General features: G+C 37.4%; 1 long non-coding RNA gene across 1 annotated transcript in view; it reads left to right on the plus strand.

The window, feature by feature from the left end:
* The window catches only part of LOC139129785 (uncharacterized), a 62,222-nt gene that overhangs the window by 16,628 nt on the left and 31,822 nt on the right, over positions 1-13,772 (plus strand). Inside the window, exon 3 of the long non-coding RNA XR_011551671.1 lies at positions 148-429. This is a non-coding gene — a long non-coding RNA (uncharacterized lncRNA). The remainder of the gene's footprint in view (positions 1-147; positions 430-13,772) is intronic.

Genomic DNA, 13,772 nt, shown 5'->3' on the forward strand with positions numbered 1-13,772 from the left:
CCTTTTTGTCAATTTGCGTGCCATTCTCTTTTTCTCCGCTTAGTTGTTGTTGTCAATTTGTGCTTTTGAACGCATTTGAATATCGCTCAGAAATGAATAATATCTGAATATATAATTTCATTTATAGTATTTTTTCATCTATTGCAGAGATCCCAAAGTGTAGAGTTAGTCCAGATACCACGGTGATATCAGACAAAGAACCCGTAGTATTCACCTGCTCTATTCAAGGCATCCTCTTGGGTGACCTTGTGTGGTTGAGGAATGGCAAAGAAATCTCTCGTCGTACAGCCGCAATCAATGAATATACAACGACCCTTGAAAAAACAGACAATGGTGCTCGCTACAACTGCCGATACGAAAACCCGAGCGTTCCATCTCACAGTTGGCCAAATCCGTCATGCAGTGAAGACATAATAATGGATGTGCAGTGTAAGTACCTCTCTACTTGTCTATCTGTCTGACCATTTGTCTGCCTATCAGTTCATCCAGCAATCCATCCATTCCCCTCCCTCTCTCCCTCCCTTCCCTTTCTTTCTTTACTTATGCATCTATCTATCTATCTATCTATCTATCTATCTATCTATCTATCTATCTATCTATCTATCTCTCTGTCTGTCTGTCTGTCTGTCTGTCTGTCTACTAGCTACCTGTCTTTCTATCTATCTATCTGTCTATTATTAGACTAGTCTCGCATGCCTAACTTCGAACCTACATCGATATCCATGCTTGATGTGAGCCATGCTCGCCGAATGGCGCCGGCTACCACAGATTTTGAGGTATGGGCAGAATAAACTGGCGAAAATACTGTCCAATGGGATACTTCGATGCACGGTCATATCTAAGGCTCAGCCGCAGTCCCTCTATCCACTGTGGCTCATAGTATAATTATTTGTTTCGAATTCAGTCATACAAGTGGAGTGATAAAAGAAGAATTTTGTACTCAACCGATGACAGGGACAGTTCCGACAAAAGAATCCTGTCTTGAGTTGAGATCAGTTAGGACCAAGCATCAGAAAAACGACTACTGTACTTTGATCAGCGCATGACAGTTTTTCCAAACACAGATTTAGACGTAGTGGCCATAGCCTATTTTGCCCAAATCGGCCATTCCCTCCACGTCTGTTAAAATTCATCAGTTTACTTTTCTGCCTACGCACACACTTTATAAATGGAAATCTAGGGAATGGCTATTACATCAGGTTGACAACCCGTCACATGTTGGCAGCATATTCAGAATACTCTATGCATGGAGCTAGCTCCATGCTCTTTGTAATACAAGTGCGATTCCGAATAAAGGAAGACAATTTATTGGTTTCACTAATTTCCCTACAATAACAACACTAACGTTCACCAAACAGGGAAAACTGTGCAGATATGGCAAAGCCTTGTGTAATGATATTCGAAACACAGCGAGATGCAATGACCAAGATATTCCACAATGCTTGCCCTAAAGGATGGACGTACTAGCTCCGCTCCTGGCTCCGTGGGTTAGTGTCCATGACTAACCATGGAGGTGAGAAGAGAACGTTTTACCTCCTTGGACTGACGTACGCGTGACATAAAATAAAGGTTACTGTTAAAGTAAGTTTCAGCCAAGGTATCAACCGATGGTCAGCTATAAGCCCTACGGCCGGTATGAGTAAAGAGTGCTTGGCAAAGACTATACTGTAGCCGTATTGTAGCCCTGCCATGCAGAGCGGAGTAGCGTGTGTGTAGACGCCAAAGAAGTAACCTAGGTACCTCTTTTATCGTACATATGGTCTTTGGTCCTTGCAAACTTTGCAGTCAAACAAGTCTGTGTATGGTGATTTGTGTTCGTCCACAGTGTTTCCCTCCATTGTGGTGCAAGGTACATAGTGAACGGAACATGTACACAGAGGTCCTCATAGCGTCGTACCTGTGGTGCATCAAGAAAAAAACACATGATAATTTTTGCTCTTTAAAGAGGGATTGAATGCATACAATTAGCACCTTGTGGCAACTGTTTAGACAACACTAACGGACCCTGAAGCATTTCCTCTTGTATTAACAATCCATGTAGGCACAGACCTTGTCCGTGATGTAGGGGAAATCATAGTTCATATTTACTCGATGGATCCACTATGTGGATTGGTGGACACCCTGGAATTTAAATTTTTTTCTGTTGGCCCAGCAAATTGTATTGCAAATTTGATTGTATTTTTATATTTACCGAACTAATACAACCGTCACATACTTAAACACTTTGATGTCGATTTGTTGCAGTTCTAGCCCACTCCCTCCCCCGCCACCAACATCCCCGACGATTTCTCTATATTCTTGTCGCGAAACATGCGGGTTCTAGCGTGGCAATTGAGACATTTGTTGCATGGAGCTACCTCTGTTGTTAGCATCACGTAAAGGTGAAAACATATGGCCGAAGTTTGGATTTTTCGACTGCTATACTGTGCTATATATTCAAAGTTTCTATGAAGATGAATCTTCAGTCACGGTTCTAATGTATGTCACACAATTTCTGTAGAGTTTGCTGTCTTATAGCGTCTGATGTAAATCAACCCCTATGTAAGACCCTACTAAGAAGGAGGTCATCCTTGACATTAGGGAAAGACTGCATTAACTTGCATGGTACCTGAAACCCGGTCCTTGCCTGACCAACTCGGGTGGCAAACAGAATACTTTTAATCCCCCATGGTCTGAATGTTCCATTGTTATGTGTTTCTTATTCAGCTGGTGCCACTGTAGGTAAGGTACATCTGTGAAATTGATCATCTGATAACTAAGTAGGGAAGTAGGATGTTCCTTAGTTAATGGAGCTTTCCCGTAATGATAAACAAGTAGACAATAGTTTAGCCAATCGAAATAGAGGGTGCAGCAACTTTGACCAATGAAAAGTGAAAGCTGATTCGATGCTGCTGTTACAGTGATGTCAATGTTATATAACTCTGCAGAATCGCGCTGAAGCTTTATGAGTCGCATTAGTCCTGTTTCATAAGTCAGATCCATGACATATGTACCAACATCAGTGATGGTTCATCTGGTAATTTAAGGTCCATTTGCGTTACGCTGATTGGTGGGACCTCATGCGTTAGGTCTCATTACTATGTATTGTTCACTTTACAGCTCCCTGATTGGTTAATGTTTAGGCCCGGTCCTCCAGTGTTCACTGCCTCATTATGCGATGTCCCACGTACTTCCTGGCTACCGCTGAAGTAATACGTTATTCGTGATGTTCACGGATCGGCCGAAAGTTACAACGAAAAATGCCCGACAAACCTTCATGCGTTAAATTTCCATGTTTTTACTTATCCCTGTCCCTTTATGCATTACAGTAGACTCGGTTCAAGTCTGTGATTTGTTAATGTTTGAGTGGAGTGAACGCAACGATATGTATTTTGCTTTCATGTGAAACGCGCGTGTGAGTGGAGTGAGTGGACGCGATGAGTCGGGTGAACGCTATACAGGGGAGTTTCACCCGGAGGTGAATCCGGCAGAAACTAACTCACTATCCTGCGCAGACTCAAAGGTAACGCATTCAATCGCTGGGAAAACATGGCCTTGGCTACCAAATTCCGAATAGTTTTGTACGAAATAGGAGAGACACAAGAGAAACTATTGTAAATGATTTTATTTTTTTTAAATTCACCGACTTGAACCAAGTCTAGCATTACAGGCATGTTGGCTCGTTGTTTTCCAATTGTTGGTTACGTACAAAGTTCACGCTTTTCATTTTCATTTTGATTTGACGGTGGCATTGGCCGCATCGACAACAGTGAGGCCTGTGAATGACAAGAGGAATGACAAGAGGAAACAGTGCCCGTTGAAGCATTAGTTTGCACAGGCCCTAACTGTTGTGTCCATTCGATGATATTGATATGTGCTATAATGACATTGTCTCTGCTTTAAAATCTGCAGCAGAGAGGTCTATTCCGAAACTGCGTGTTCCAATAATCATTCTGTCCCAGGTTGGAATACATTAGTTAAAGATAGTCACGAATAAAGCCCGAAGTGACTTTCTGTTCTGGAGAGATCATGGGTCTCCTAAATCCGGGCCTTTGTTTGAGCTAATGCGCAAGTCGAGGGCGTAGTTCAAACGGCAACTTGCTCAATGCAAGAAAGCCGAGATAGAACTTCGTGCGCAAGCTTTAGCAGAGAGCTTAAATAATGATCAAAAAGTGTACTGGAAAGAGGTTGCTAAGCGTAAAGGTAAAACACCAACTCCTTTATCGGTAGATGGTTGTACAGGTGATGCAGAAGTTGTGAATATGTGGAGAAATCATTATAAGAATATTTTGACAAAAACTTGGTAGACTTTACACCTGTTCTACCTAACATTCCGTTTTGTCAGGATATGCTTGTGCACCATGATGAAATTAGTGATTTGATTACAAATCTGAAAACAGGTGCATCATCTGGTATCGATGAGATCACCCCTGAACATCTAAAATATGCACCGTCTCGGGTGTGTGTTCTATTGTGTCTCTTTGTTTCACGGCCATTCTTATTCATGGTTTGTCCCAAGGCAAATTATGACGACTGTTTTAGTTCCTATACCCAAAACCCAGGTGGCGATATTTCTGAAAAGTCTAATTATCGCCCCGTTGCTGTTGCAACAACGGTTTCTAATTGTTGGAGAGGGTTGGTTAAATCGCTCCATGGATTGCCTTTCTACTACCAACCATCAGTTTGGATTTAAACCAGAACATGGTACTGATATGGCTATTTTTGTATTGAAGGAGATTTTGAGTTATTATAAACATCGTAACACGCCTGTTTTTGTTATTTTTAGGACGCTTCCAAAGCGTTTGATTATGTTCGTCACGACGTTCTTTTTTCAGAAATTGATGTCAAGGGAGTTAAGCCTTACTTAATTAAAATTCTGTTCTATTTATACACATTTCAAGATTTTGTTGTTAAATGGAATGGTACTTTATCTGAACCATTCCAGTCTAGAAAACGGAGTTAAGCAGGGCGGAATTTCATCACCGATATTTTTAACAGTTTACTTAGATGATCTCAGTAGGAATCTCTCAATGCTGTCGTTCGGATGTCTTCTTGGCGATTACAGGGTGAACCATTTAATTTATGCTGACGATATAGTTATTTTTTCTACTGGAGCTAACGGTCAGCAAATTTTAGTCAATTGTTTGTGGTCATTGGCAACACAAACTCGATATTTTTTAATGAGAAAAAGACAGTGTATATGTTATTTCAACCTTGGTGTTCGGAAACTCAAACCCGTTCCAATTTATCTAAATGGTAGACTACTGACTTATGTTATATTTACAAATACCTTGGTCATATAATATCTTGTGACCTTAAAGACAATGAAGATATTCAGGCACAGACTCGTTTTTTAGCTCACATGTGTAAACACGTGGGCTAATGTCATAGCAATGTCTGTCTGTCTGTCCGTGTGTGTATATATGTGTGTGTGTTAGTGTCTGTGTGTGTGTGTGTGAGTGTACGTACGTATGTATGTATGTATAAGTGGCATCCTACCTTGATCGATCATCTCAGAAAAAGTGATATCTGTAAATTTCACATATGTTTGATTGTACACTCTGTCGTTCCTGATCTCTAGCTCGTAATTTTCTTCCACACAGGTTCGGAACCGTTCGGGTAGTCTCGGTGAGAATACAGTATACCACCTCTCGCTTTTGTTTCTTCATCTTCCTGGACTGTAGCGCACAAAGGTCAAATAAGTTAGAAATGGAATCATGGAATAGACCAAATTATTTCGAAAAAATAAAAAAGATAGCATGACACCAGTAATATCAAGGCAAGGAGCTGGTCGATGGAGAGGAGATGGGCATTTTTGCATGGCTTTTTCATAGAAACTTTTGTGATGCTATCCATGGTTTCACAATGGCTATAGAGAGCGTGTTCTCGTTTTATTTCCGAAAATCAAAATAATATTGTGCAATTTTAGCAGTACTGTGTACTGTTCTGTACTGTACTGTACTGTGCTGTACTATGATGTACTGTACTGTACTGTACTGTACTGTGCTGTACTATAATGTACTGTACTGTACTGTACTGTACTGTACTGTACTGTACTGTTCTGTGCTGTGCTGTACTGTACCGTACCGTACCGTACCGTACCGTACTGTACTGTACTGTACTGTACTGTATCGTAGTGTAGTGTACTGTACTGTGCTGTACTGTACTGTACTGTACTGTACTGTACTGTACTATACTGTAATGTACTGTACTGTAGTGTACTCTGCTGTTCTGTACTGTAATGTACTACATTTTACTGTACTGTACTATAAGGTTATTCCCCAATACCGGGATTTATGTCCAAGTACACCTTGCAGCGGAGTATTGTCCGAGACGCGACAATACCGTAGCGTACGATGTACGATGACATAAATCCTTGTAATATGTAAATAACATTATATTTTACACCTTTTTAGTCCAACTTAACAAGAAAAGCTTCCAAATTAAAGTGCCTTTTGGACGGGCTTTTTTGATGCCCGTCGCGCACCGTAGTGAGCGATCGCAAGGAGACGGGAACGCTTTGAGCGCGACTGCTGAGCGCACAGAACGAAATTTCAACCCAAGCTGTGCAGTGCACATGGTAGAAATTGTACGTCAGCAGCATAATTTCACTCGATTTCACAAGTTTTGGACTGACCCTGATTTAATTCCTTAAGTAATGAATGCTATGAAGTATATATTTTTCTAAAAAATGTAAAAGTTTCTCTTTGTTTTCCCCGTGTTGACGAAAAGGGTTGTGAGGGCAAAGGTCAAATACCGTTCAATAATACCTTAAGTTATTGTACTCCACGTCAAAGCTATTGGACTTCGCGTCTTCTGATACCGAAAGTGTATTATATTGAACTGTACTGTACTGTACTGTACTGTACTGTACTGTACTGTACTGTACTGTACTGTACTGTACTGTACGATAATGCAGTGTGCTGCACTATTCTATACCTGACGGCTCTACGACATTCTGTACGCAAACTTATGAAGACCTGAGCGACGAGGTGTTGCATTAACACTACAGACTTTATCTTTACTTTTCAACCGTTGATATGTGTCCGGAGCTACTGTCAAGCAGTCAGCCTAAACATTAAACAAATTACGATCACATGCTGACCTGTGTAATCAGTCCTCGTTGATAAGGGTGTACCATCATCTTGAATTGGCGTGACTACCAAATGGAAACCCTTGGCAGTGATCGACCCGTCTGATCTGAACTTCAGGAATATTCGCCGTCCAGTCGTTGTGATGGGTGCTTGAATCTTGTTCCCACAATATATATACCGAGATGCGGACCAGTTTCGTCACTTCCGTCGAACACTGACAGGTAGTCTTCAGTACATCCCTCTGACATTTCCAACTCAAAATCTGATGAGTTCAGCTATGTAATGACATACCGGCAAAGTAATTTATCACCTTATAGTTCAATAAAACGGGTTTTTCATATAAACTTACAACTATCAATACTGGTAACAATAGACAATAAGAAAAAATAGTGATTGAATTAATTCAAAAATAGTAAAGTGAAATTGCGGCAGTTAGCTTTAACTTGAACGCATTATAATCTTACCATTATAAGTTGTTCCAATCCCGTTTCGTAGGAATATTCACATATTTTGTAGATCGGGTAATCTTTTGGGTAAAAAGGTGATTTGACATCTGTGGCGGTATTAATGATTTTTCGTTCTTTGCATTCAACTAAAAGAAATTAAGAACAGTTTTTCAGCTAGAAACGAAAATTGTATGTTTGCAGACGCATTGTACAAGGATAAATGGTGTATTCGTGATAAGGTTTCTGCAGTGGAAATGTCAATGATTTTGTGTGCTGTGATTTTGCTTTTTTAAACGTACATACAAACAACGTACCAAGAAACTGGAATAAACAAACAAACACACACACAAACAAACAATAATGAACGTTGGAAAACCATGCCAGGCAAGGAACAAAAATCGAGCGGCTGTCAGGCTGTCGTTTAGTCAGGGCAGTAAATATGCTTGATGTGAAGTTTGCATCAGAACATTTCTTATACAACTCGAGATCATGTCACCGTGCTTCAATAGTTGATTCTGCCATACACGACGACAATGAGTGTTTAATTGGACGGGGTATTTTTAAAGGTCAAGCTGCATATTTATTACGACTTTAATGTAATTTCGTTATTTGTTGTCGAAGTGTGTTCCATACTCTTTTCTTATTTAATTGCTGTGAGTCGCCTGGGCGGCACATGCGACGTTATATTATGTTGCCCTATTGCCAATAGCTATGGCCGTGCTGATATATCGTGAAGCATTTTACACCGAAAACTCTAATCTTTAAACCCGCTGGTGTAAAGTTCCTCAAAGATTGTCGAAGGATGACGAACATAGACATCAATACACTTTATGGTCACATGGCAAGATTTTTGTGCTGACGTCATTGTAAAGCATATATCTGCGAAAAGTTTATGACCCAGCAGTGGTTGTCATGGTTGTTTTTGACCCGATATCAGTATTAAGCATGGCTTAACCTGTGGCCGCATTAACGATGCGTTATGCCAAACTTGCCATGGTGACAACAATACTTTGTAATTTCATTTAACGTCGTATCAATCACCTCTGTTTGCTGTTGATATTTGAGAATCAACGTCGAGTCGATTTCATGTCCATAGCATTCATGGACCAGTGCAACATTTTCCAAAGGTAAATGTACACATAATGGTATTACATTAGGGTAGTCTCGTTTATTGAATTGAATTACGATTAAGAATAAATCACGAACTGATATGAAAACTTGTACTTGTACTACTGTCATTGGCCATAGACAATCACATAACCGTATATCAAAAAGTCTTGCTGTGTGAGAGACCCTAGCAAATTTGTGAATAAATTTTGAACATAAGTTTAACAACCTGAAGTTTTAATGGATGCTCTATTTCTACTATGCTAGCTTGCTGATTAACTATGCATATCAAATAGAAAAAATACAATGGTTTTGTAGCAGTGATTTATTGTGCAGCAATGCTGTGCATGTGTCAAAGGGTATTTTTCTGCACTCGGGTCAACTCAATTAAATAACAGTGAAAAACAACAATCGGCTTACCTTGACCCCGGGCTACCCTTTTCAGAAACAACATCCGGCGCCCTCACGCTAACGCTTTGTATTTATGGGAGGTCAGAGGACGCTTCCTGCAGTAGAATTGATTATCGGATAGTGATACGCTAATAACTTAACGGGATTTTAATGAAGTTGCAGCTTGAAGGACGTAGCTACGATAAAATGATTAAAGGAATACAAGCACGAGGATATCGTACCGAAGGATAAATGGATAATAATAATAAAATACATAAAATAGTAATATGTTAGATCACGTTTAAGGGTAAACATGTTATTTACTTTTATCTAAATATCCGAATATCACTTTACTAAAAGATGTGTAAAACTGATATAATTGATGTATTAATCACAATGTTTAATACAGATGATACAAAAGTAAAGGCTAGTAGTGTAGGAGCAACTACTTGGAGACATATGCAAATGAATCGTATTTTGTAGTCACCCCTTATATATAAGAAGCAATATTTACAATAATCTGACTACATTGGTGGGTATAATAACTCGTCCTTAGTGGCAGTCATTAAAACTAATAAACATGCACTTCCTAAAGTTATTAAAACTAATAAACACGCACTTCCTGAAGAAGCTTTGTTTGTCATCCAAAACCTCTTTGAATTAATGATACGCAACACAACTCATATTGTAGTTTTTAGCTCGCAAGATACATCTTAGGACACGAAAACAAACAACGATTGCTTATATCCTTTTCGTAACGGGTACAGGAAATTCACTAGAATAAATTCACTAATCGGAAAAGTATTGTCAAGGAGAGATATGTGTGGCAACATAAATATATATATTTTCCCCTCTGTATTTGTAGCCGACAGTCATGTTTGTGTATTGTGATTTTTGAAAATAAAGGTTTTGCCGGTAGTTGACATTGTTGAGAAACACAAAATTTTTCTTTTTGCCTTAACTTCTGAAAAGACCTAAACGCAAAACCTCAGGAGGGGATCTCAATCGAATGAATCATGAACATTTTTACGTGAAAAGCCACGCAAATACAGAGAAGACCACGTTTTATCCTTTAAAACGGTAACAATGTGTAGAAAAAAAAATCTTCTTGAAAGACGTGCTTGGTTACAATCCATTTAACATGAACATAACTTTGATACTATGGATTTATTTTGAAACTAAAAAATTTAACCAAATAGCAAACAGTAAAAAACACAAATACACAATATGACCAAAATCATATGTGTAATGATTGAGTGTTAAATTTTAAATAAAGACCGACTATTAATACTTTTTCTCTTTTAAATTTTGATAAAGCTGTTAAGTCTAAATTTTCTTTGCAGCATATAATAATCTATTTCTGTAAACCACTGATTTTAAGAATGATTTCATTATGCAGTGATACAAAAAAGTAATTGAAATATTTAAAATCCAATCGTGCACATTTTTAGACTTTACACGGCGGCTGCCAGTACGATGAATTACTTATATTAGTGACGTATTATACGTATTATAATCTTTTGAATTGACACTATTGTTGAAAATAAGACGAAAAATAAGCTGAACTATTATTGTAGCCTACGTATTTGTACTTTTGGTCTATAATAAGAATGTGAGGAAAGTATTTCCCTTTCGATTAAATTGTATTTTTTTAAATGTACGTGTCAACCTCATCAATAAACCAAAGATCAGCCGATTTAACTAAGCGATGTTAATAAATAAATATTTTTTTTATCAACAATATGATTCCTACTTTGAGCGGCTGATGATATCAAAATGATAAAATAGGTCATAAAATGTGCTTTTACAATATGTACTACAGAATATACCATTTGAATATACAGCAAAATGCAATTGTGCCTATTTTTATACTTTTTACGGCTGCTGCAACTACTGTGACTATCTCATTTTATGGTCATTAGTAACTTATTTTCGATTCAATAATTTTCGAAATTGGCAATAGTGTCGGAAATAAGAGGAAAACATAAAAACTAAATCGGATGTAGTATATTGGACAATCATCACAAAAAATACACAGCAGACACAGAAAGCAAACGCTAAGCATCAGTGTCGCACTTATACCCTTTAAAACGAACCCCAAAACGACGTATACAAACACATTCTACAATGTACATATTTGTGTAATCAAAGAAACATAGTTAAACTATTAATAATCCTACGTATATGAACGTATGGTATAAAATAGCAATGTCAGGAAAATATTGCCATTCCAATAAAATTTTACTCATATGTAATTATAGATACCGTCCTCCCCAATGAACTCAGCATCAGCTGGTTGGTAAAGGTTTAAACCAATCGATGATCTTGGAACTAGTAATTTTTATCAACAATATAAGACATATTATTATTGTGTGGCTGATGATATAAAATGATACAGTGGGACTAAAATCTGCCTGTATAATATGATTGTTTATTTGCACAATATCCTAAATTCGATAGAACAACAATATTTCGTTGCTGACATACAATGAATTCAACATCAGCAGACTGGTAAAGTTTATACCAAGCAATATTCTTGAATACAATATTTTTATCGACTATACAATACGTATTTACATGCTATGTTACATAAAAATGATAAACTATGTACCACAAATGTATCGTTCGAAGCTATACTACATATAAGAAGCGATTGCTTTGCTAGGACCAATCTCCTAAATTCAATAGGACAACAGTCCTTTTTATGCTGACATACAAAGCCAGGATATGTCACACGGACGTCGTTTTCTGTTTTAAATGTCCATACATTGGCACTATCGAGCTTATAGGTTTTTCCTCATCTAAACTGTGGTCCTGGATTTCAGGAATAGATTGTTCCCTTACACCCGTTCCGTATTTGTCGGTCATCAGTCTGTATATGCCATAATCGAGCAGGATACGATTCAGACAGTTAGGTAGCTTATCAATGTGTCTGCAAAGGCACTGAAATGTGAAATATTTCCACAAGAACACAATGATAGGTTAGTAAACGTTCATATCTTCAAAAGTACTGCATGATCCTGTATTATGTAATACCCTGATAGGTTAAAAAGCGCAGCATTGCACGTAAAATATTTGCTCCGAAAGCTGAAAGGGCATACTATTGCAACGAAGATTTCTTCTAAATCATTAAAACTATTCTATGAACTGTGATTACCTGACAGCAATCATCAAAAGTATCGCATATTCCAACATCCTACCATGTAAATGATTAAGACTGCGTGTACACGAAAAGCGTTTACAGAACAAAATGAGTACATCACATACATAGAGATTTGATATAATAATTACAGGAGTGTTCACATATTCTGATCCATCCCTTTCTCAAAATGTTTGTATACAATGGACTCAATACAAGAGTGCCATAGTTGAATGCTATCAAATGTTACTGAAAGATTTTACAAAAAGTTCGTTGCGCACTAACGCATTCAGCATATTAAAATTATATTATTAGTAGTATTATTTAACGCACCTCGCATGGTTTGGGAAACTAGTGAGTGTTAGTTGTTTTCTTTTATGTCACAGGCACATGTATTTTTCTATTTGAGTCAAAGTACTTACAACTTAGTCCACATTACTCACATATGATGTGACACCCACACAGATGACTACCAGTAGAAATGCGACTCCTAAAGATATGTACAATTGTTGTGCTGTACAGAGAAAGAATATCAACTGATTAGCCTAGCTCTAATCGTGACATAGTACGGCGCCAGTTCATATGCCAAGACATGAATTTTCTACGTTTCGTCTTTCATGTCGAGGTAAAATGATGTTTTTTTTATTTGTAGAAAAACATTAATAGGGGTATTCATGTTTAATTACTGTGATGTTTGCTGTATCATTTTTCACGCCTACAAAAATACACTGTCGTGAAAAGATTACATAGCTTAATAAAGTCTTTACAATCATAAGCCTTAAGGTTTCTTAGTTAAACTGAAAATATTAAAATGATCGAAATGATAATTTTTTCGAAATATTAGTGATATCTAAGGCCGATTATTGAAATGAATCATGCATGGTGTGAGCTGAATATCTTTTTATCAACTAATTCATGGTTTAATATTGTTGAAATTATGTTATTTATCAACCATAAATCGTATACTGTAAATTAACAGATTCTATAAAGAAGTTAAGATTATATTCCTATTTCTTAGAATATATACTGTGTGACCAACCAAGAATTGCCTTCAAAATTACTTCATGAAATAAAGGATAATCATTAAAAGGTAGATGACTTACCGGCTGATAAGTAAACTAATTCGCTACTGTTGTCCAACCCCGTCGTAGATGTTTCTGTAGCAAAAAAAAACAAAACAAAACAAAACAAACAAACTAAGATGAATATATCCAGTGCAATGATAAATTATTTTTCGAGATGTATAATATCTGAGTACGAAGAAATTTCTAAATTGGGAGAACAAATACATAAATAGGATTTACTAATAATAAAGACCATCGACGAAATGGATTTTGTGTAAATTTGGAATCACTCGTTGTACCGTTTGGTGATACTTTGATACTCTATTCTCAATAAAATTTGTCATCTCTGTGATCAAGTTTGCTGTTTCTTGTTAAATTGATGAAATTTGTTTTTTCAGATTGCTGATTGTCATTCTAAAATAAAGCAGTCGACACCAGCTACATTCTTCTACCTCTACTCGATCGTTTTCACAAAAATCACATTTAATATTAATGTCGTTGAACTGATAACTGGAACAAATATTGCTTTATTCGATTGCAACACGCTCTTTCA

This window comes from Ptychodera flava, chromosome 3, assembly GCF_041260155.1.
Source record: "Ptychodera flava strain L36383 chromosome 3, AS_Pfla_20210202, whole genome shotgun sequence".
Taxonomy (NCBI): domain Eukaryota; kingdom Metazoa; phylum Hemichordata; class Enteropneusta; family Ptychoderidae; genus Ptychodera; species Ptychodera flava.